This window comes from Oncorhynchus nerka, linkage group LG23 (assembly GCF_034236695.1).
Source record: "Oncorhynchus nerka isolate Pitt River linkage group LG23, Oner_Uvic_2.0, whole genome shotgun sequence".
Lineage (NCBI taxonomy): Eukaryota > Metazoa > Chordata > Actinopteri > Salmoniformes > Salmonidae > Oncorhynchus > Oncorhynchus nerka.
Window position 1 is genome coordinate 39,105,275 of NC_088418.1, and position 21,405 is coordinate 39,126,679.

At 43.4% G+C, this 21,405-nt stretch overlaps 30 non-coding genes across 30 annotated transcripts; all 30 read left to right on the forward strand.

Annotated features, from left to right (window-relative positions):
- The first annotated feature begins 289 nt into the window (after positions 1–289).
- trnas-gcu (transfer RNA serine (anticodon GCU)) lies at positions 290–371 on the forward strand. Its single transcript has one exon. It is a non-coding gene; the product is annotated as a tRNA-Ser (tRNA).
- Positions 372–851: 480 nt separating this feature from the next.
- On the forward strand, positions 852–933 carry trnas-gcu (transfer RNA serine (anticodon GCU)). Its single transcript has one exon. It is a non-coding gene; the product is annotated as a tRNA-Ser (tRNA).
- Positions 934–1,413: 480 nt separating this feature from the next.
- Positions 1,414–1,495, forward strand: trnas-gcu (transfer RNA serine (anticodon GCU)). The gene has a single exon. It is a non-coding gene; the product is annotated as a tRNA-Ser (tRNA).
- A 1,036-nt stretch (positions 1,496–2,531) lies between these two features.
- Positions 2,532–2,613, forward strand: trnas-gcu (transfer RNA serine (anticodon GCU)). The gene has a single exon. It is a non-coding gene; the product is annotated as a tRNA-Ser (tRNA).
- A 480-nt stretch (positions 2,614–3,093) lies between these two features.
- On the forward strand, positions 3,094–3,175 carry trnas-gcu (transfer RNA serine (anticodon GCU)). The gene has a single exon. It is a non-coding gene; the product is annotated as a tRNA-Ser (tRNA).
- A 480-nt stretch (positions 3,176–3,655) lies between these two features.
- On the forward strand, positions 3,656–3,737 carry trnas-gcu (transfer RNA serine (anticodon GCU)). The gene has a single exon. It is a non-coding gene; the product is annotated as a tRNA-Ser (tRNA).
- Positions 3,738–4,217: 480 nt separating this feature from the next.
- On the forward strand, positions 4,218–4,299 carry trnas-gcu (transfer RNA serine (anticodon GCU)). The gene has a single exon. It is a non-coding gene; the product is annotated as a tRNA-Ser (tRNA).
- A 480-nt stretch (positions 4,300–4,779) lies between these two features.
- Positions 4,780–4,861, forward strand: trnas-gcu (transfer RNA serine (anticodon GCU)). Its single transcript has one exon. It is a non-coding gene; the product is annotated as a tRNA-Ser (tRNA).
- A 1,042-nt stretch (positions 4,862–5,903) lies between these two features.
- On the forward strand, positions 5,904–5,985 carry trnas-gcu (transfer RNA serine (anticodon GCU)). The gene has a single exon. It is a non-coding gene; the product is annotated as a tRNA-Ser (tRNA).
- A 480-nt stretch (positions 5,986–6,465) lies between these two features.
- trnas-gcu (transfer RNA serine (anticodon GCU)) lies at positions 6,466–6,547 on the forward strand. The gene has a single exon. It is a non-coding gene; the product is annotated as a tRNA-Ser (tRNA).
- A 480-nt stretch (positions 6,548–7,027) lies between these two features.
- On the forward strand, positions 7,028–7,109 carry trnas-gcu (transfer RNA serine (anticodon GCU)). Its single transcript has one exon. It is a non-coding gene; the product is annotated as a tRNA-Ser (tRNA).
- Positions 7,110–7,589: 480 nt separating this feature from the next.
- On the forward strand, positions 7,590–7,671 carry trnas-gcu (transfer RNA serine (anticodon GCU)). The gene has a single exon. It is a non-coding gene; the product is annotated as a tRNA-Ser (tRNA).
- Positions 7,672–9,278: 1,607 nt separating this feature from the next.
- trnas-gcu (transfer RNA serine (anticodon GCU)) lies at positions 9,279–9,360 on the forward strand. The gene has a single exon. It is a non-coding gene; the product is annotated as a tRNA-Ser (tRNA).
- Positions 9,361–9,840: 480 nt separating this feature from the next.
- On the forward strand, positions 9,841–9,922 carry trnas-gcu (transfer RNA serine (anticodon GCU)). Its single transcript has one exon. It is a non-coding gene; the product is annotated as a tRNA-Ser (tRNA).
- Positions 9,923–10,402: 480 nt separating this feature from the next.
- trnas-gcu (transfer RNA serine (anticodon GCU)) lies at positions 10,403–10,484 on the forward strand. Its single transcript has one exon. It is a non-coding gene; the product is annotated as a tRNA-Ser (tRNA).
- A 480-nt stretch (positions 10,485–10,964) lies between these two features.
- trnas-gcu (transfer RNA serine (anticodon GCU)) lies at positions 10,965–11,046 on the forward strand. Its single transcript has one exon. It is a non-coding gene; the product is annotated as a tRNA-Ser (tRNA).
- A 480-nt stretch (positions 11,047–11,526) lies between these two features.
- On the forward strand, positions 11,527–11,608 carry trnas-gcu (transfer RNA serine (anticodon GCU)). Its single transcript has one exon. It is a non-coding gene; the product is annotated as a tRNA-Ser (tRNA).
- A 480-nt stretch (positions 11,609–12,088) lies between these two features.
- Positions 12,089–12,170, forward strand: trnas-gcu (transfer RNA serine (anticodon GCU)). The gene has a single exon. It is a non-coding gene; the product is annotated as a tRNA-Ser (tRNA).
- A 1,042-nt stretch (positions 12,171–13,212) lies between these two features.
- trnas-gcu (transfer RNA serine (anticodon GCU)) lies at positions 13,213–13,294 on the forward strand. Its single transcript has one exon. It is a non-coding gene; the product is annotated as a tRNA-Ser (tRNA).
- Positions 13,295–13,774: 480 nt separating this feature from the next.
- trnas-gcu (transfer RNA serine (anticodon GCU)) lies at positions 13,775–13,856 on the forward strand. Its single transcript has one exon. It is a non-coding gene; the product is annotated as a tRNA-Ser (tRNA).
- A 479-nt stretch (positions 13,857–14,335) lies between these two features.
- trnas-gcu (transfer RNA serine (anticodon GCU)) lies at positions 14,336–14,417 on the forward strand. The gene has a single exon. It is a non-coding gene; the product is annotated as a tRNA-Ser (tRNA).
- Positions 14,418–14,897: 480 nt separating this feature from the next.
- On the forward strand, positions 14,898–14,979 carry trnas-gcu (transfer RNA serine (anticodon GCU)). The gene has a single exon. It is a non-coding gene; the product is annotated as a tRNA-Ser (tRNA).
- A 480-nt stretch (positions 14,980–15,459) lies between these two features.
- Positions 15,460–15,541, forward strand: trnas-gcu (transfer RNA serine (anticodon GCU)). The gene has a single exon. It is a non-coding gene; the product is annotated as a tRNA-Ser (tRNA).
- A 480-nt stretch (positions 15,542–16,021) lies between these two features.
- On the forward strand, positions 16,022–16,103 carry trnas-gcu (transfer RNA serine (anticodon GCU)). Its single transcript has one exon. It is a non-coding gene; the product is annotated as a tRNA-Ser (tRNA).
- Positions 16,104–16,582: 479 nt separating this feature from the next.
- Positions 16,583–16,664, forward strand: trnas-gcu (transfer RNA serine (anticodon GCU)). The gene has a single exon. It is a non-coding gene; the product is annotated as a tRNA-Ser (tRNA).
- A 1,600-nt stretch (positions 16,665–18,264) lies between these two features.
- On the forward strand, positions 18,265–18,346 carry trnas-gcu (transfer RNA serine (anticodon GCU)). The gene has a single exon. It is a non-coding gene; the product is annotated as a tRNA-Ser (tRNA).
- A 479-nt stretch (positions 18,347–18,825) lies between these two features.
- trnas-gcu (transfer RNA serine (anticodon GCU)) lies at positions 18,826–18,907 on the forward strand. The gene has a single exon. It is a non-coding gene; the product is annotated as a tRNA-Ser (tRNA).
- A 480-nt stretch (positions 18,908–19,387) lies between these two features.
- trnas-gcu (transfer RNA serine (anticodon GCU)) lies at positions 19,388–19,469 on the forward strand. The gene has a single exon. It is a non-coding gene; the product is annotated as a tRNA-Ser (tRNA).
- Positions 19,470–20,509: 1,040 nt separating this feature from the next.
- On the forward strand, positions 20,510–20,591 carry trnas-gcu (transfer RNA serine (anticodon GCU)). The gene has a single exon. It is a non-coding gene; the product is annotated as a tRNA-Ser (tRNA).
- Positions 20,592–21,071: 480 nt separating this feature from the next.
- On the forward strand, positions 21,072–21,153 carry trnas-gcu (transfer RNA serine (anticodon GCU)). Its single transcript has one exon. It is a non-coding gene; the product is annotated as a tRNA-Ser (tRNA).
- Positions 21,154–21,405: the final 252 nt, after the last annotated feature.

Genomic DNA, 21,405 nt, shown 5'->3' on the forward strand with positions numbered 1-21,405 from the left:
CCCCACATGAATATAGAATCCCTGCGCAATCCTAGAGCGACTAATACGATTCAGGTATTGAAGAATAGCTTCACCAAGGGCAACCTCAATGGTGGGATTTGGACCGACACCTCAACACACTTAATCAAGCACTTGAGACCACTCGGCCTGACAACACGTTTGTTAAATGTCTCGATGGGATTGACACATGGCCTTGCCATTGCTCTGCCTAACTTTCATTGATTTCAATTTAGGGTTTACATACAGCAACTACAGTTTTTCAAGATCATTTGCCACTTCCAAAATACAGGATGAGGTGGCCGAGTGGTTAAGGCGATGGACTGCTAATCCATTGTGCTCTGCATGCATGGGTTCGAATCCCATCCTCATCGTTTAACAATTAAAATTCTGTGCTATGTTTTGGCACTGGAATATTTTGACTTTCACAAACACTGGTAAAATTGCTGACTGCCACAGCGAGAGCACAGGACTTGGTATCTGAGTGGTGAAGGCGATGAACTGCATGTGTGGATTATAACACCAACCTCTTCACAAAACATTTGTTATTTCCTCTCTTACATGGCCCCACATGAATATAGAATCCCTGCGCAATCCTAGAGCGACTAATACGATTCAGGTATTGAAGAATAGCTTCACCAAGGGCAACCTCAATGGTGGGATTTGGACCGACACCTCAACACACTTAATCAAGCACTTGAGACCACTCGGCCTGACAACACGTTTGTTAAATGTCTCGATGGGATTGACACATGGCCTTGCCATTGCTCTGCCTAACTTTCATTGATTTCAATTTAGGGTTTACATACAGCAACTACAGTTTTTCAAGATCATTTGCCACTTCCAAAATACAGGATGAGGTGGCCGAGTGGTTAAGGCGATGGACTGCTAATCCATTGTGCTCTGCATGCATGGGTTCGAATCCCATCCTCATCGTTTAACAATTAAAATTCTGTGCTATGTTTTGGCACTGGAATATTTTGACTTTCACAAACACTGGTAAAATTGCTGACTGCCACAGCGAGAGCACAGGACTTGGTATCTGAGTGGTGAAGGCGATGAACTGCATGTGTGGATTATAACACCAACCTCTTCACAAAACATTTGTTATTTCCTCTCTTACATGGCCCCACATGAATATAGAATCCCTGCGCAATCCTAGAGCGACTAATACGATTCAGGTATTGAAGAATAGCTTCACCAAGGGCAACCTCAATGGTGGGATTTGGACCGACACCTCAACACACTTAATCAAGCACTTGAGACCACTCGGCCTGACAACACGTTTGTTAAATGTCTCGATGGGATTGACACATGGCCTTGCCATTGCTCTGCCTAACTTTCATTGATTTCAATTTAGGGTTTACATACAGCAACTACAGTTTTTCAAGATCATTTGCCACTTCCAAAATACAGGATGAGGTGGCCGAGTGGTTAAGGCGATGGACTGCTAATCCATTGTGCTCTGCATGCATGGGTTCGAATCCCATCCTCATCGTCTAACAATTCAAATTCTGTGCTTTATTTTGGCACTGGAATATTTTGACTTTCACAAACACTGGTAAAATTGCTGACTGCCACAGCGAGAGCACAGGACTTGGTATCTGAGTGGTGAAGGCGATGAACTGCATGTGTGGATTATAACACCAACCTCTTCACAAAACATTTGTTATTTCCTCTCTTACATGGCCCCACATGAATATAGAATCCCTGCGCAATCCTAGAGCGACTAATACGATTCAGGTATTGAAGAATAGCTTCACCAAGGGCAACCTCAATGGTGGGATTTGGACCGACACCTCAACACACTTAATCAAGCACTTGAGACCACTCGGCCTGACAACACGTTTGTTAAATGTCTCGATGGGATTGACACATGGCCTTGCCATTGCTCTGCCTAACTTTCATTGATTTCAATTTAGGGTTTACATACAGCAACTACAGTTTTTCAAGATCATTTGCCACTTCCAAAATACAGGATGAGGTGGCCGAGTGGTTAAGGCGATGGACTGCTAATCCATTGTGCTCTGCATGCATGGGTTAGAATCTCATCGTTTAACAATTAAAATTCTGTGCTTTATTTTGGCACTGGAAGATTTTGACTTTCACAAACACTGGTAAAATTGCTGACTGCCACAGCGAGAGCACAGGACTTGGTATCTGAGTGGTGAAGGCGATGAACTGCATGTGTGGATTATAACACCAACCTCTTCACAAAACATTTGTTATTTCCTCTCTTACATGGCCCCACATGAATATAGAATCCCTGCGCAATCCTAGAGCGACTAATACGATTCAGGTATTGAAGAATAGCTTCACCAAGGGCAACCTCAATGGTGGGATTTGGACCGACACCTCAACACACTTAATCAAGCACTTGAGACCACTCGGCCTGACAACACGTTTGTTAAATGTCTCGATGGGTTTGACACATGGCCTTGCCATTGCTCTGCCTAACTTTCATTGATTTCAATTTAGGGTTTACATACAGCAACTACAGTTTTTCAAGATCATTTGCCACTTCCAAAATACAGGATGAGGTGGCCGAGTGGTTAAGGCGATGGACTGCTAATCCATTGTGCTCTGCATGCATGGGTTCGAATCCCATCCTCATCGTCTAACAATTCAAATTCTGTGCTTTATTTTGGCACTGGAATATTTTGACTTTCACAAACACTGGTAAAATTGCTGACTGCCACAGCGAGAGCACAGGACTTGGTATCTGAGTGGTGAAGGCGATGAACTGCATGTGTGGATTATAACACCAACCTCTTCACAAAACATTTGTTATTTCCTCTCTTACATGGCCCCACATGAATATAGAATCCCTGCGCAATCCTAGAGCGACTAATACGATTCAGGTATTGAAGAATAGCTTCACCAAGGGCAACCTCAATGGTGGGATTTGGACCGACACCTCAACACACTTAATCAAGCACTTGAGACCACTCGGCCTGACAACACGTTTGTTAAATGTCTCGATGGGTTTGACACATGGCCTTGCCATTGCTCTGCCTAACTTTCATTGATTTCAATTTAGGGTTTACATACAGCAACTACAGTTTTTCAAGATCATTTGCCACTTCCAAAATACAGGATGAGGTGGCCGAGTGGTTAAGGCGATGGACTGCTAATCCATTGTGCTCTGCATGCATGGGTTCGAATCCCATCCTCATCGTCTAACAATTCAAATTCTGTGCTTTATTTTGGCACTGGAATATTTTGACTTTCACAAACACTGGTAAAATTGCTGACTGCCACAGCGAGAGCACAGGACTTGGTATCTGAGTGGTGAAGGCGATGAACTGCATGTGTGGATTATAACACCAACCTCTTCACAAAACATTTGTTATTTCCTCTCTTACATGGCCCCACATGAATATAGAATCCCTGCGCAATCCTAGAGCGACTAATACGATTCAGGTATTGAAGAATAGCTTCACCAAGGGCAACCTCAATGGTGGGATTTGGACCGACACCTCAACACACTTAATCAAGCACTTGAGACCACTCGGCCTGACAACACGTTTGTTAAATGTCTCGATGGGATTGACACATGGCCTTGCCATTGCTCTGCCTAACTTTCATTGATTTCAATTTAGGGTTTACATACAGCAACTACAGTTTTTCAAGATCATTTGCCACTTCCAAAATACAGGATGAGGTGGCCGAGTGGTTAAGGCGATGGACTGCTAATCCATTGTGCTCTGCATGCATGGGTTCGAATCCCATCCTCATCGTCTAACAATTAAAATTCTGTGCTTTATTTTGGCACTGGAATATTTTGACTTTCACAAACACTGGTAAAATTGCTGACTGCCACAGCGAGAGCACAGGACTTGGTATCTGAGTGGTGAAGGCGATGAACTGCATGTGTGGATTATAACACCAACCTCTTCACAAAACATTTGTTATTTCCTCTCTTACATGGCCCCACATGAATATAGAATCCCTGCGCAATCCTAGAGCGACTAATACGATTCAGGTATTGAAGAATAGCTTCACCAAGGGCAACCTCAATGGTGGGATTTGGACCGACACCTCAACACACTTAATCAAGCACTTGAGACCACTCGGCCTGACAACACGTTTGTTAAATGTCTCGATGGGATTGACACATGGCCTTGCCATTGCTCTGCCTAACTTTCATTGATTTCAATTTAGGGTTTACATACAGCAACTACAGTTTTTCAAGATCATTTGCCACTTCCAAAATACAGGATGAGGTGGCCGAGTGGTTAAGGCGATGGACTGCTAATCCATTGTGCTCTGCATGCATGGGTTCGAATCCCATCCTCATCGTCTAACAATTCAAATTCTGTGCTTTATTTTGGCACTGGAATATTTTGACTTTCACAAACACTGGTAAAATTGCTGACTGCCACAGCGAGAGCACAGGACTTGGTATCTGAGTGGTGAAGGCGATGAACTGCATGTGTGGATTATAACACCAACCTCTTCACAAAACATTTGTTATTTCCTCTCTTACATGGCCCCACATGAATATAGAATCCCTGCGCAATCCTAGAGCGACTAATACGATTCAGGTATTGAAGAATAGCTTCACCAAGGGCAACCTCAATGGTGGGATTTGGACCGACACCTCAACACACTTAATCAAGCACTTGAGACCACTCGGCCTGACAACACGTTTGTTAAATGTCTCGATGGGATTGACACATGGCCTTGCCATTGCTCTGCCTAACTTTCATTGATTTCAATTTAGGGTTTACATACAGCAACTACAGTTTTTCAAGATCATTTGCCACTTCCAAAATACAGGATGAGGTGGCCGAGTGGTTAAGGCGATGGACTGCTAATCCATTGTGCTCTGCATGCATGGGTTCGAATCCCATCCTCATCGTTTAACAATTAAAATTCTGTGCTATGTTTTGGCACTGGAATATTTTGACTTTCACAAACACTGGTAAAATTGCTGACTGCCACAGCGAGAGCACAGGACTTGGTATCTGAGTGGTGAAGGCGATGAACTGCATGTGTGGATTATAACACCAACCTCTTCACAAAACATTTGTTATTTCCTCTCTTACATGGCCCCACATGAATATAGAATCCCTGCGCAATCCTAGAGCGACTAATACGATTCAGGTATTGAAGAATAGCTTCACCAAGGGCAACCTCAATGGTGGGATTTGGACCGACACCTCAACACACTTAATCAAGCACTTGAGACCACTCGGCCTGACAACACGTTTGTTAAATGTCTCGATGGGATTGACACATGGCCTTGCCATTGCTCTGCCTAACTTTCATTGATTTCAATTTAGGGTTTACATACAGCAACTACAGTTTTTCAAGATCATTTGCCACTTCCAAAATACAGGATGAGGTGGCCGAGTGGTTAAGGCGATGGACTGCTAATCCATTGTGCTCTGCATGCATGGGTTTGAATCCCATCCTCATCGTCTAACAATTAAAATTCTGTGCTTTATTTTGGCACTGGAAGATTTTGACTTTCACAAACACTGGTAAAATTGCTGACTGCCACAGCGAGAGCACAGGACTTGGTATCTGAGTGGTGAAGGCGATGAACTGCATGTGTGGATTATAACACCAACCTCTTCACAAAACATTTGTTATTTCCTCTCTTACATGGCCCCACATGAATATAGAATCCCTGCGCAATCCTAGAGCGACTAATACGATTCAGGTATTGAAGAATAGCTTCACCAAGGGCAACCTCAATGGTGGGATTTGGACCGACACCTCAACACACTTAATCAAGCACTTGAGACCACTCGGCCTGACAACACGTTTGTTAAATGTCTCGATGGGTTTGACACATGGCCTTGCCATTGCTCTGCCTAACTTTCATTGATTTCAATTTAGGGTTTACATACAGCAACTACAGTTTTTCAAGATCATTTGCCACTTCCAAAATACAGGATGAGGTGGCCGAGTGGTTAAGGCGATGGACTGCTAATCCATTGTGCTCTGCATGCATGGGTTCGAATCCCATCCTCATCGTCTAACAATTCAAATTCTGTGCTTTATTTTGGCACTGGAATATTTTGACTTTCACAAACACTGGTAAAATTGCTGACTGCCACAGCGAGAGCACAGGACTTGGTATCTGAGTGGTGAAGGCGATGAACTGCATGTGTGGATTATAACACCAACCTCTTCACAAAACATTTGTTATTTCCTCTCTTACATGGCCCCACATGAATATAGAATCCCTGCGCAATCCTAGAGCGACTAATACGATTCAGGTATTGAAGAATAGCTTCACCAAGGGCAACCTCAATGGTGGGATTTGGACCGACACCTCAACACACTTAATCAAGCACTTGAGACCACTCGGCCTGACAACACGTTTGTTAAATGTCTCGATGGGATTGACACATGGCCTTGCCATTGCTCTGCCTAACTTTCATTGATTTCAATTTAGGGTTTACATACAGCAACTACAGTTTTTCAAGATCATTTGCCACTTCCAAAATACAGGATGAGGTGGCCGAGTGGTTAAGGCGATGGACTGCTAATCCATTGTGCTCTGCATGCATGGGTTCGAATCCCATCCTCATCGTCTAACAATTCAAATTCTGTGCTTTATTTTGGCACTGGAATATTTTGACTTTCACAAACACTGGTAAAATTGCTGACTGCCACAGCGAGAGCACAGGACTTGGTATCTGAGTGGTGAAGGCGATGAACTGCATGTGTGGATTATAACACCAACCTCTTCACAAAACATTTGTTATTTCCTCTCTTACATGGCCCCACATGAATATAGAATCCCTGCGCAATCCTAGAGCGACTAATACGATTCAGGTATTGAAGAATAGCTTCACCAAGGGCAACCTCAATGGTGGGATTTGGACCGACACCTCAACACACTTAATCAAGCACTTGAGACCACTCGGCCTGACAACACGTTTGTTAAATGTCTCGATGGGATTGACACATGGCCTTGCCATTGCTCTGCCTAACTTTCATTGATTTCAATTTAGGGTTTACATACAGCAACTACAGTTTTTCAAGATCATTTGCCACTTCCAAAATACAGGATGAGGTGGCCGAGTGGTTAAGGCGATGGACTGCTAATCCATTGTGCTCTGCATGCATGGGTTCGAATCCCATCCTCATCGTGTAACAATTAAAATTCTGTGCTTTATTTTGGCACTGGAATATTTTGACTTTCACAAACACTGGTAAAATTGCTGACTGCCACAGCGAGAGCACAGGACTTGGTATCTGAGTGGTGAAGGCGATGAACTGCATGTGTGGATTATAACACCAACCTCTTCACAAAACATTTGTTATTTCCTCTCTTACATGGCCCCACATGAATATAGAATCCCTGCGCAATCCTAGAGCGACTAATACGATTCAGGTATTGAAGAATAGCTTCACCAAGGGCAACCTCAATGGTGGGATTTGGACCGACACCTCAACACACTTAATCAAGCACTTGAGACCACTCGGCCTGACAACACGTTTGTTAAATGTCTCGATGGGTTTGACACATGGCCTTGCCATTGCTCTGCCTAACTTTCATTGATTTCAATTTAGGGTTTACATACAGCAACTACAGTTTTTCAAGATCATTTGCCACTTCCAAAATACAGGATGAGGTGGCCGAGTGGTTAAGGCGATGGACTGCTAATCCATTGTGCTCTGCATGCATGGGTTCGAATCCCATCCTCATCGTCTAACAATTAAAATTCTGTGCTATGTTTTGGCACTGGAATATTTTGACTTTCACAAACACTGGTAAAATTGCTGACTGCCACAGCGAGAGCACAGGACTTGGTATCTGAGTGGTGAAGGCGATGAACTGCATGTGTGGATTATAACACCAACCTCTTCACAAAACATTTGTTATTTCCTCTCTTACATGGCCCCACATGAATATAGAATCCCTGCGCAATCCTAGAGCGACTAATACGATTCAGGTATTGAAGAATAGCTTCACCAAGGGCAACCTCAATGGTGGGATTTGGACCGACACCTCAACACACTTAATCAAGCACTTGAGACCACTCGGCCTGACAACACGTTTGTTAAATGTCTCGATGGGTTTGACACATGGCCTTGCCATTGCTCTGCCTAACTTTCATTGATTTCAATTTAGGGTTTACATACAGCAACTACAGTTTTTCAAGATCATTTGCCACTTCCAAAATACAGGATGAGGTGGCCGAGTGGTTAAGGCGATGGACTGCTAATCCATTGTGCTCTGCATGCATGGGTTAGAATCCCATCCTCATCGTTTAACAATTAAAATTCTGTGCTTTATTTTGGCACTGGAATATTTTGACTTTCACAAACACTGGTAAAATTGCTGACTGCCACAGCGAGAGCACAGGACTTGGTATCTGAGTGGTGAAGGCGATGAACTGCATGTGTGGATTATAACACCAACCTCTTCACAAAACATTTGTTATTTCCTCTCTTACATGGCCCCACATGAATATAGAATCCCTGCGCAATCCTAGAGCGACTAATACGATTCAGGTATTGAAGAATAGCTTCACCAAGGGCAACCTCAATGGTGGGATTTGGACCGACACCTCAACACACTTAATCAAGCACTTGAGACCACTCGGCCTGACAACACGTTTGTTAAATGTCTCGATGGGTTTGACACATGGCCTTGCCATTGCTCTGCCTAACTTTCATTGATTTCAATTTAGGGTTTACATACAGCAACTACAGTTTTTCAAGATCATTTGCCACTTCCAAAATACAGGATGAGGTGGCCGAGTGGTTAAGGCGATGGACTGCTAATCCATTGTGCTCTGCATGCATGGGTTCGAACCATCCCATCCTCATCGTCTAACAATTAAAATTCTGTGCTTTATTTTGGCACTGGAATATTTTGACTTTCACAAACACTGGTAAAATTGCTGACTGCCACAGCGAGAGCACAGGACTTGGTATCTGAGTGGTGAAGGCGATGAACTGCATGTGTGGATTATAACACCAACCTCTTCACAAAACATTTGTTATTTCCTCTCTTACATGGCCCCACATGAATATAGAATCCCTGCGCAATCCTAGAGCGACTAATACGATTCAGGTATTGAAGAATAGCTTCACCAAGGGCAACCTCAATGGTGGGATTTGGACCGACACCTCAACACACTTAATCAAGCACTTGAGACCACTCGGCCTGACAACACGTTTGTTAAATGTCTCGATGGGATTGACACATGGCCTTGCCATTGCTCTGCCTAACTTTCATTGATTTCAATTTAGGGTTTACATACAGCAACTACAGTTTTTCAAGATCATTTGCCACTTCCAAAATACAGGATGAGGTGGCCGAGTGGTTAAGGCGATGGACTGCTAATCCATTGTGCTCTGCATGCATGGGTTCGAATCCCATCCTCATCGTCTAACAATTAAAATTCTGTGCTTTATTTTGGCACTGGAATATTTTGACTTTCACAAACACTGGTAAAATTGCTGACTGCCACAGCGAGAGCACAGGACTTGGTATCTGAGTGGTGAAGGCGATGAACTGCATGTGTGGATTATAACACCAACCTCTTCACAAAACATTTGTTATTTCCTCTCTTACATGGCCCCACATGAATATAGAATCCCTGCGCAATCCTAGAGCGACTAATACGATTCAGGTATTGAAGAATAGCTTCACCAAGGGCAACCTCAATGGTGGGATTTGGACCGACACCTCAACACACTTAATCAAGCACTTGAGACCACTCGGCCTGACAACACGTTTGTTAAATGTCTCGATGGGTTTGACACATGGCCTTGCCATTGCTCTGCCTAACTTTCATTGATTTCAATTTAGGGTTTACATACAGCAACTACAGTTTTTCAAGATCATTTGCCACTTCCAAAATACAGGATGAGGTGGCCGAGTGGTTAAGGCGATGGACTGCTAATCCATTGTGCTCTGCATGCATGGGTTCGAATCCCATCCTCATCGTGTAACAATTAAAATTCTGTGCTTTATTTTGGCACTGGAAGATTTTGACTTTCACAAACACTGGTAAAATTGCTGACTGCCACAGCGAGAGCACAGGACTTGGTATCTGAGTGGTGAAGGCGATGAACTGCATGTGTGGATTATAACACCAACCTCTTCACAAAACATTTGTTATTTCCTCTCTTACATGGCCCCACATGAATATAGAATCCCTGCGCAATCCTAGAGCGACTAATACGATTCAGGTATTGAAGAATAGCTTCACCAAGGGCAACCTCAATGGTGGGATTTGGACCGACACCTCAACACACTTAATCAAGCACTTGAGACCACTCGGCCTGACAACACGTTTGTTAAATGTCTCGATGGGATTGACACATGGCCTTGCCATTGCTCTGCCTAACTTTCATTGATTTCAATTTAGGGTTTACATACAGCAACTACAGTTTTTCAAGATCATTTGCCACTTCCAAAATACAGGATGAGGTGGCCGAGTGGTTAAGGCGATGGACTGCTAATCCATTGTGCTCTGCATGCATGGGTTCGAATCCCATCCTCATCGTCTAACAATTAAAATTCTGTGCTTTATTTTGGCACTGGAATATTTTGACTTTCACAAACACTGGTAAAATTGCTGACTGCCACAGCGAGAGCACAGGACTTGGTATCTGAGTGGTGAAGGCGATGAACTGCATGTGTGGATTATAACACCAACCTCTTCACAAAACATTTGTTATTTCCTCTCTTACATGGCCCCACATGAATATAGAATCCCTGCGCAATCCTAGAGCGACTAATACGATTCAGGTATTGAAGAATAGCTTCACCAAGGGCAACCTCAATGGTGGGATTTGGACCGACACCTCAACACACTTAATCAAGCACTTGAGACCACTCGGCCTGACAACACGTTTGTTAAATGTCTCGATGGGATTGACACATGGCCTTGCCATTGCTCTGCCTAACTTTCATTGATTTCAATTTAGGGTTTACATACAGCAACTACAGTTTTTCAAGATCATTTGCCACTTCCAAAATACAGGATGAGGTGGCCGAGTGGTTAAGGCGATGGACTGCTAATCCATTGTGCTCTGCATGCATGGGTTCGAATCCCATCCTCATCGTGTAACAATTAAAATTCTGTGCTTTATTTTGGCACTGGAATATTTTGACTTTCACAAACACTGGTAAAATTGCTGACTGCCACAGCGAGAGCACAGGACTTGGTATCTGAGTGGTGAAGGCGATGAACTGCATGTGTGGATTATAACACCAACCTCTTCACAAAACATTTGTTATTTCCTCTCTTACATGGCCCCACATGAATATAGAATCCCTGCGCAATCCTAGAGCGACTAATACGATTCAGGTATTGAAGAATAGCTTCACCAAGGGCAACCTCAATGGTGGGATTTGGACCGACACCTCAACACACTTAATCAAGCACTTGAGACCACTCGGCCTGACAACACGTTTGTTAAATGTCTCGATGGGATTGACACATGGCCTTGCCATTGCTCTGCCTAACTTTCATTGATTTCAATTTAGGGTTTACATACAGCAACTACAGTTTTTCAAGATCATTTGCCACTTCCAAAATACAGGATGAGGTGGCCGAGTGGTTAAGGCGATGGACTGCTAATCCATTGTGCTCTGCATGCATGGGTTCGAATCCCATCCTCATCGTCTAACAATTAAAATTCTGTGCTTTATTTTGGCACTGGAATATTTTGACTTTCACAAACACTGGTAAAATTGCTGACTGCCACAGCGAGAGCACAGGACTTGGTATCTGAGTGGTGAAGGCGATGAACTGCATGTGTGGATTATAACACCAACCTCTTCACAAAACATTTGTTATTTCCTCTCTTACATGGCCCCACATGAATATAGAATCCCTGCGCAATCCTAGAGCGACTAATACGATTCAGGTATTGAAGAATAGCTTCACCAAGGGCAACCTCAATGGTGGGATTTGGACCGACACCTCAACACACTTAATCAAGCACTTGAGACCACTCGGCCTGACAACACGTTTGTTAAATGTCTCGATGGGATTGACACATGGCCTTGCCATTGCTCTGCCTAACTTTCATTGATTTCAATTTAGGGTTTACATACAGCAACTACAGTTTTTCAAGATCATTTGCCACTTCCAAAATACAGGATGAGGTGGCCGAGTGGTTAAGGCGATGGACTGCTAATCCATTGTGCTCTGCATGCATGGGTTCGAATCCCATCCTCATCGTCTAACAATTCAAATTCTGTGCTTTATTTTGGCACTGGAAGATTTTGACTTTCACAAACACTGGTAAAATTGCTGACTGCCACAGCGAGAGCACAGGACTTGGTATCTGAGTGGTGAAGGCGATGAACTGCATGTGTGGATTATAACACCAACCTCTTCACAAAACATTTGTTATTTCCTCTCTTACATGGCCCCACATGAATATAGAATCCCTGCGCAATCCTAGAGCGACTAATACGATTCAGGTATTGAAGAATAGCTTCACCAAGGGCAACCTCAATGGTGGGATTTGAACCGACACCTCAACACACTTAATCAAGCACTTGAGACCACTCGGCCTGACAACACGTTTGTTAAATGTCTCGATGGGATTGACACATGGCCTTGCCATTGCTCTGCCTAACTTTCATTGATTTCAATTTAGGGTTTACATACAGCAACTACAGTTTTTCAAGACCATTTGCCACTTCCAGAATACAGGATGAGGTGGCCGAGTGGTTAAGGCGATGGACTGCTAATCCATTGTGCTCTGCATGCATGGGTTAGAATCCCATCCTCATCGTGTAACAATTAAAATTCTGTGCTTTATTTTGGCACTGGAAGATTTTGACTTTCACAAACACTGGTAAAATTGCTGACTGCCACAGCGAGAGCACAGGACTTCGTATCTCAGTGGTGAAGGCGATGAACTGCATGTGTGGATTATAACACCAACCTCTTCACAAAACATTTGTTATTTCCTCTCTTACATGGCCCCACATGAATATAGAATCCCTGCGCAATCCTAGAGCGACTAATACGATTCAGGTATTGAAGAATAGCTTCACCAAGGGCAACCTCAATGGTGGGATTTGAACCGACACCTCAACACACTTAATCAAGCACTTGAGACCACTCGGCCTGACAACACGTTTGTTAAATGTCTCGATGGGATTGACACATGGCCTTGCCATTGCTCTGCCTAACTTTCATTGATTTCAATTTAGGGTTTACATACAGCAACTACAGTTTTTCAAGATCATTTGCCACTTCCAAAATACAGGATGAGGTGGCCGAGTGGTTAAGGCGATGGACTGCTAATCCATTGTGCTCTGCATGCATGGGTTCGAATCCCATCCTCATCGTGTAACAATTAAAATTCTGTGCTTTATTTTGGCACTGGAAGATTTTGACTTTCACAAACACTGGTAAAATTGCTGACTGCCACAGCGAGAGCACAGGACTTGGTATCTGAGTGGTGAAGGCGATGAACTGCATGTGTGGATTATAACACCAACCTCTTCACAAAACATTTGTTATTTCCTCTCTTACATGGCCCCACATGAATATAGAATCCCTGCGCAATCCTAGAGCGACTAATACGATTCAGGTATTGAAGAATAGCTTCACCAAGGGCAACCTCAATGGTGGGATTTGAACCGACACCTCAACACACTTAATCAAGCACTTGAGACCACTCGGCCTGACAACACGTTTGTTAAATGTCTCGATGGGATTGACACATGGCCTTGCCATTGCTCTGCCTAACTTTCATTGATTTCAATTTAGGGTTTACATACAGCAACTACAGTTTTTCAAGATCATTTGCCACTTCCAAAATACAGGATGAGGTGGCCGAGTGGTTAAGGCGATGGACTGCTAATCCATTGTGCTCTGCATGCATGGGTTCGAATCCCATCCTCATCGTGTAACAATTAAAATTCTGTGCTTTATTTTGGCACTGGAAGATTTTGACTTTCACAAACACTGGTAAAATTGCTGACTGCCACAGCGAGAGCACAGGACTTGGTATCTGAGTGGTGAAGGCGATGAACTGCATGTGTGGATTATAACACCAACCTCTTCACAAAACATTTGTTATTTCCTCTCTTACATGGCCCCACATGAATATAGAATCCCTGCGCAATCCTAGAGCGACTAATACGATTCAGGTATTGAAGAATAGCTTCACCAAGGGCAACCTCAATGGTGGGATTTGAACCGACACCTCAACACACTTAATCAAGCACTTGAGACCACTCGGCCTGACAACACGTTTGTTAAATGTCTCGATGGGATTGACACATGGCCTTGCCATTGCTCTGCCTAACTTTCATTGATTTCAATTTAGGGTTACATACAGCAACTACAGTTTTTCAAGATCATTTGCCACTTCCAAAATACAGGATGAGGTGGCCGAGTGGTTAAGGCGATGGACTGCTAATCCATTGTGCTCTGCATGCATGGGTTCGAATCCCATCCTCATCGTGTAACAATTAAAATTCTGTGCTTTATTTTGGCACTGGAAGATTTTGACTTTCACAAACACTGGTAAAATTGCTGACTGCCACAGCGAGAGCACAGGACTTGGTATCTGAGTGGTGAAGGCGATGAACTGCATGTGTGGATTATAACACCAACCTCTTCACAAAACATTTGTTATTTCCTCTCTTACATGGCCCCACATGAATATAGAATCCCTGCGCAATCCTAGAGCGACTAATACGATTCAGGTATTGAAGAATAGCTTCACCAAGGGCAACCTCAATGGTGGGATTTGAACCGACACCTCAACACACTTAATCAAGCACTTGAGACCACTCGGCCTGACAACACGTTTGTTAAATGTCTCGATGGGATTGACACATGGCCTTGCCATTGCTCTGCCTAACTTTCATTGATTTCAATTTAGGGTTTACATACAGCAACTACAGTTTTTCAAGATCATTTGCCACTTCCAAAATACAGGATGAGGTGGCCGAGTGGTTAAGGCGATGGACTGCTAATCCATTGTGCTCTGCATGCATGGGTTCGAATCCCATCCTCATCGTGTAACAATTAAAATTCTGTGCTTTATTTTGGCACTGGAAGATTTTGACTTTCACAAACACTGGTAAAATTGCTGACTGCCACAGCGAGAGCACAGGACTTGGTATCTGAGTGGTGAAGGCGATGAACTGCATGTGTGGATTATAACACCAACCTCTTCACAAAACATTTGTTATTTCCTCTCTTACATGGCCCCACATGAATATAGAATCCCTGCGCAATCCTAGAGCGACTAATACGATTCAGGTATTGAACAATAGCTTCACCAAGGGCAACCTCAATGGTGGGATTTGAACCGACACCTCAACACACTTAATCAAGCACTTGAGACCACTCGGCCTGACAACACGTTTGTTAAATGTCTCGATGGGATTGACACATGGCCTTGCCATTGCTCTGCCTAACTTTCATTGATTTCAATTTAGGGTTTACATACAGCAACTACAGTTTTTCAAGATCATTTGCCACTTCCAAAATACAGGATGAGGTGGCCGAGTGGTTAAGGCGATGGACTGCTAATCCATTGTGCTCTGCATGCATGGGTTCGAATCCCATCCTCATCGTGTAACAATTAAAATTCTGTGCTTTATTTTGGCACTGGAAGATTTTGACTTTCACAAACACTGGTAAAATTGCTGACTGCCACAGCGAGAGCACAGGACTTGGTATCTGAGTGGTGAAGGCGATGAACTGCATGTGTGGATTATAACACCAACCTCTTCACAAAACATTTGTTATTTCCTCTCTTACATGGCCCCACATGAATATAGAATCCCTGCGCAATCCTAGAGCGACTAATACGATTCAGGTATTGAAGAATAGCTTCACCAAGGGCAACCTCAATGGTGGGATTTGAACCGACACCTCAACACACTTAATCAAGCACTTGAGACCACTCGGCCTGACAACACGTTTGTTAAATGTCTCGATGGGATTGACACATGGCCTTGCCATTGCTCTGCCTAACTTTCATTGATTTCAATTTAGGGTTTACATACAGCAACTACAGTTTTTCAAGATCATTTGCCACTTCCAAAATACAGGATGAGGTGGCCGAGTGGTTAAGGCGATGGACTGCTAATCCATTGTGCTCTGCATGCATGGGTTCGAATCCCATCCTCATCGTGTAACAATTAAAATTCTGTGCTTTATTTTGGCACTGGAAGATTTTGACTTTCACAAACACTGGTAAAATTGCTGACTGCCACAGCGAGAGCACAGGACTTGGTATCTGAGTGGTGAAGGCGATGAACTGCATGTGTGGATTATAACACCAACCTCTTCACAAAACATTTGTTATTTCCTCTCTTACATGGCCCCACATGAATATAGAATCCCTGCGCAATCCTAGAGCGACTAATACGATTCAGGTATTGAAGAATAGCTTCACCAAGGGCAACCTCAATGGTGGGATTTGAACCGACACCTCAACACACTTAATCAAGCACTTGAGACCACTCGGCCTGACAACACGTTTGTTAAATGTCTCGATGGGATTGACACATGGCCTTGCCATTGCTCTGCCTAACTTTCATTGATTTCAATTTAGGGTTTACATACAGCAACTACAGTTTTTAAGATCATTTGCCACTTCCAAAATACAGGATGAGGTGGCCGAGTGGTTAAGGCGATGGACTGCTAATCCATTGTGCTCTGCATGCATGGGTTCGAATCCCATCCTCATCGTGTAACAATTAAAATTATGTGCTTTATTTTGGCACTGGAAGATTTTGACTTTCACAAACACTGGTAAAATTACTGACTGCCACAGCGAGAGCACCAGACTTGGTATCTGAGTGGTGGCGATGAACTGCATGTGTGGATTATAACACCAACCTCTTCACAAAACATTTGTTATTTCCTCTCTTACATGGCCCCACATGAATATAGAATCCCTGCGCAATCCTATAGCGACTAATACGATTCAGGTATTGAAGAATAGCTTCACCAAGGGCAACCTCAATGGTGGGATTTGAACCGACACCTCAACACACTTAATCAAGCACTTGAGACCACTCGGCCTGACAACACGTTTGTTAAATGTCTCGATGGGATTGACACATGGCCCTGCCATTGCTCTGCCTAACTTTCATTGATTTCAATCTAGGGTTTACATACAGCAACTACAGTTTTTTAAGATCATTTGCCACTTCCAAAATACAGGATGAGGTGGCCGAGTGGTTAAGGTGATGTACTGCTAATCCATTGTGTTCTGCATGCATGGGTTTGAATCCCATCCTCATCGTGTAACAATTAAAATTATGTGGTTTATTTTGGCACTGGAAGATTTTGACTTTCAAAACACTGGTAAAATTGCTGACTGCCACAGCGAGAGCACAGGACTTGGTATCTGAGTGGTGAAGGCGATGAACTGCATGTGTGGATTATAACATCAACCTCTTCACAAAACATTTGTTATTTCCTCTCTTACATGGCCCCACATGAATATAGAATCCCTGCGCAATCCTAGAGCGACTAATACGATTCAGGTATTGAACAATAGCTTCACCAAGGGCAACCTCAATGGTGGGATTTGAACCGACACCTCAACACACTTAATCAAGCACTTGAGACCACTCGGCCTGACAACACGTTTGTTAAATGTCTCGATGGGATTGACACATGGCCTTGCCATTGCTCTGCCTAACTTTCATTGATTTCAATTTAGGGTTTACATACAGCAACTACAGTTTTTTAAGATCATTTGCCACTTCCAAAATACAGGAAGAGGTGGGCCAGTGGTTAAGGCGATGGACTGCTAATCCATTGTGCTCTGCATGCATGGGTTCGAATCCCATCCTCATCGTGTAACAATTAAAATTATGTGCTTTATTTTGGCACTGGAAGATTTTGACTTTCACAAACACTGGTAAAATTACTGACTGCCACAGCGAGAGCACCAGACTTGGTATCTGAGTGGTGAAGGCGATGAACTGCATGTGTGGATTATAACACCAACCTCTTCACAAAACATTTGTTATTTCCTCTCTTACATGGCCCCACATGAATATAGAATCCCTGCGCAATCCTAGAGCGACTAATACGATTCAGGTATTGAACAATAGCTTCACCAAGGGCAACCTCAATGGTGGGATTTGAACCGACACCTCAACACACTTAATCAAGCACTTGAGACCACTCGGCCTGACAACACGTTTGTTAAATGTCTCGATGGGATTGACACATGGCCTTGCCATTGCTCTGCCTAACTTTCATTGATTTCAATTTAGGGTTTACATACAGCAACTACAGTTTTTTAAGATCATTTGCCACTTCCAAAATACAGGATGAGGTGGCCGAGTGGTTAAGGCGATGGACTGCTAATCCATTGTGCTCTGCATGCATGGGTTCGAATCCCATCCTCATCGTGTAACAATTAAAATTCTGTGCTTTGTTTTGGCACTGGAAGATTTTGACTTTCACAAACACTGGTAAAATTACTGACTGCCACAGCGAGAGCACCAGACTTGGTATCTGAGTGGTGAAGGCGATGAACTGCATGTGTGGATTATAACACCAACCTCTTCACAAAACATTTGTTATTTCCTCTCTTACATGGCCCCACATGAATATAGAATCCCTGCGCAATCCTAGAGCGACTAATACGATTCAGGTATTGAACAACAGCTTCACCAAGGGCAACCTCAATGGTTGGATTTGAACCGACACCTCAACACACTTAATCAAGCACTTGAAACCACTCGGCCTGACAACACGTTTGTTAAATGTCTCGATGGGTTGACACATGGCCTTGCTATTGCTCTGCCTAACTTTCATTGATTTCAATTTAGGGTTTACATACAGCAACTACAGTTTTTTAAGATCATTTGCCACTTCCATAATACAGGATGAGGTGGCCGAGTGGTTAAGGCGATGGACTGCTAATCCATTGTGCTCTGCATGCATGGGTTCGAATCCCATCCTCATCGTGTAACAATTAAAATTCTGTGCTTTATTTTGGCACTGGAAGATTTTGACTTTCACAAACACTGGTAAAATCACTGACTGCCACAGCGAGAGCACAGGACTTGGTATCTGAGTGGTGAAGGCGATGAACTGCATGTGTGGATTATAACACCAACCTCTTCACAAAACATTTGTTATTTCCTCTCTTACATGGCCCCACATGAATATAGAATCCCTGCGCAATCCTAGAGCGACTAATACGATTCAGGTATTGAACAATAGCTTCACCAAGGGCAACCTCAATGGTGGGATTTGAACCGACACCTCAACACACTTAATCAAGCACTTGAGACCACTCGGCCTGACAACACGTTTGTTAAATGTCTCGATGGGATTGACACATGGCCTTGCCATTGCTCTGCCTAACTTTCATTGATTTCAATTTAGGGTTTACATACAGCAACTACAGTTTTTTAAGATCATTTGCCACTTCCAAAATACAGGATGAGGTGGCCGAGTGGTTAAGGCGATGGACTGCTAATCCATTGTGCTCTGCATGCATGGGTTCGAATCCCATCCTCATCGTGTAACAATTAAAATTCTGTGCTTTATTTTGGCACTGGAAGATTTTGACTTTCACAAACACTGGTAAAATTGCTGACTGCCACAGCGAGAGCACAGGACTTGGTATCTGAGTGGTGAAGGCGATGAACTGCATGTGTGGATTATAACACCAACCTCTTCACAAAACATTTGTTATTTCCTCTCTTACATGGCCCCACATGAATATAGAATCCCTGCGCAATCCTAGAGCGACTAATACGATTCAGGTATTGAACAATAGCTTCACCAAGGGCAACCTCAATGGTGGGATTTGAACCGACACCTCAACACACTTAATCAAGCACTTGAGACCACTCGGCCTGACAACACGTTTGTTAAATGTCTCGATGGGATTGACACATGGCCTTGCCATTGCTCTGCCTAACTTTCATTGATTTCAATTTAGGGTTTACATACAGCAACTACAGTTTTTAAGATCATTTGCCACTTCCAAAATACAGGATGAGGTGGCCGAGTGGTTAAGGCGATGGACTGCTAATCCATTGTGCTCTGCATGCATGGGTTGAATCCCATCCTCATCGTGTAACAATTAAAATTCTGTGCTTTATTTTGGCACTGGAAGATTTTGACTTTCACAAACACTGGTAAAATTGCTGACTGCCACAGCGAGAGCACAGGACTTGGTATCTGAGTGGTGAAGGCGATGAACTGCATGTGTGGATTATAACACCAACCTCTTCACAAAACATTTGTTATTTCCTCTCTTACATGGCCCCACATGAATATAGAATCCCTGCGCAATCCTAGAGCGACTAATACGATTCAGGTATTGAACAATAGCTTCACCAAGGGCAACCTCAATGGTGGGATTTGAACCGACACCTCAACACACTTAATCAAGCACTTGAGACCACTCGGCCTGACAACACGTTTGTTAAATGTCTCGATGGGATTGACACATGGCCTTGCCATTGCTCTGCCTAACTTTCATTGATTTCAATTTAGGGTTTACATACAGCAACTACAGTTTTTCAAGATCATTTGCCACTTCCAAAATACAGGATGAGGTGGCCGAGTGGTTAAGGCGATGGACTGCTAATCCATTGTGCTCTGCATGCATGGGTTCGAATCCCATCCTCATCGTGTAACAATTAAAATTCTGTGCTTTATTTTGGCACTGGAAGATTTTGACTTTCACAAACACTGGTAAAATTACTGACTGCCACAGCGAGAGCACAGGACTTGGTATCTGAGTGGTGAAGGCGATGAACTGCATGTGTGGATTATAACACCAACCTCTTCACAAAACATTTGTTATTTCCTCTCTTACATGGCCCCACATGAATATAGAATCCCTGCGCAATCCTAGAGCGACTAATACGATTCAGGTATTGAACAATAGCTTCACCAAGGGCAACCTCAATGGTGGGATTTGAACCGACACCTCAACACACTTAATCAAGCACTTGAGACCACTCGGCCTGACAACACGTTTGTTAAATGTCTCGATGGGATTGACACATGGCCTTGCCATTGCTCTGCCTAACTTTCATTGATTTCAATTTAGGGTTTACATACAGCAACTACAGTTTTTCAAGATCATTTGCCACTTCCAAAATACAGGATGAGGTGGCCGAGTGGTTAAGGCGATGGACTGCTAATCCATTGTGCTCTGCATGCATGGGTTCGAATCCCATCCTCATCGTGTAACAATTAAAATTCTGTGCTTTATTTTGGCACTGGAAGATTTTGACTTTCACAAACACTGGTAAAATTGCTGACTGCCACAGCGAGAGCACAGGACTTGGTATCTGAGTGGTGAAGGCGATGAACTGCATGTGTGGATTATAACACCAACCTCTTCACAAAACATTTGTTATTTCCTCTCTTACATGGCCCCACATGAATATAGAATCCCTGCGCAATCCTAGAGCGACTAATACGATTCAGGTATTGA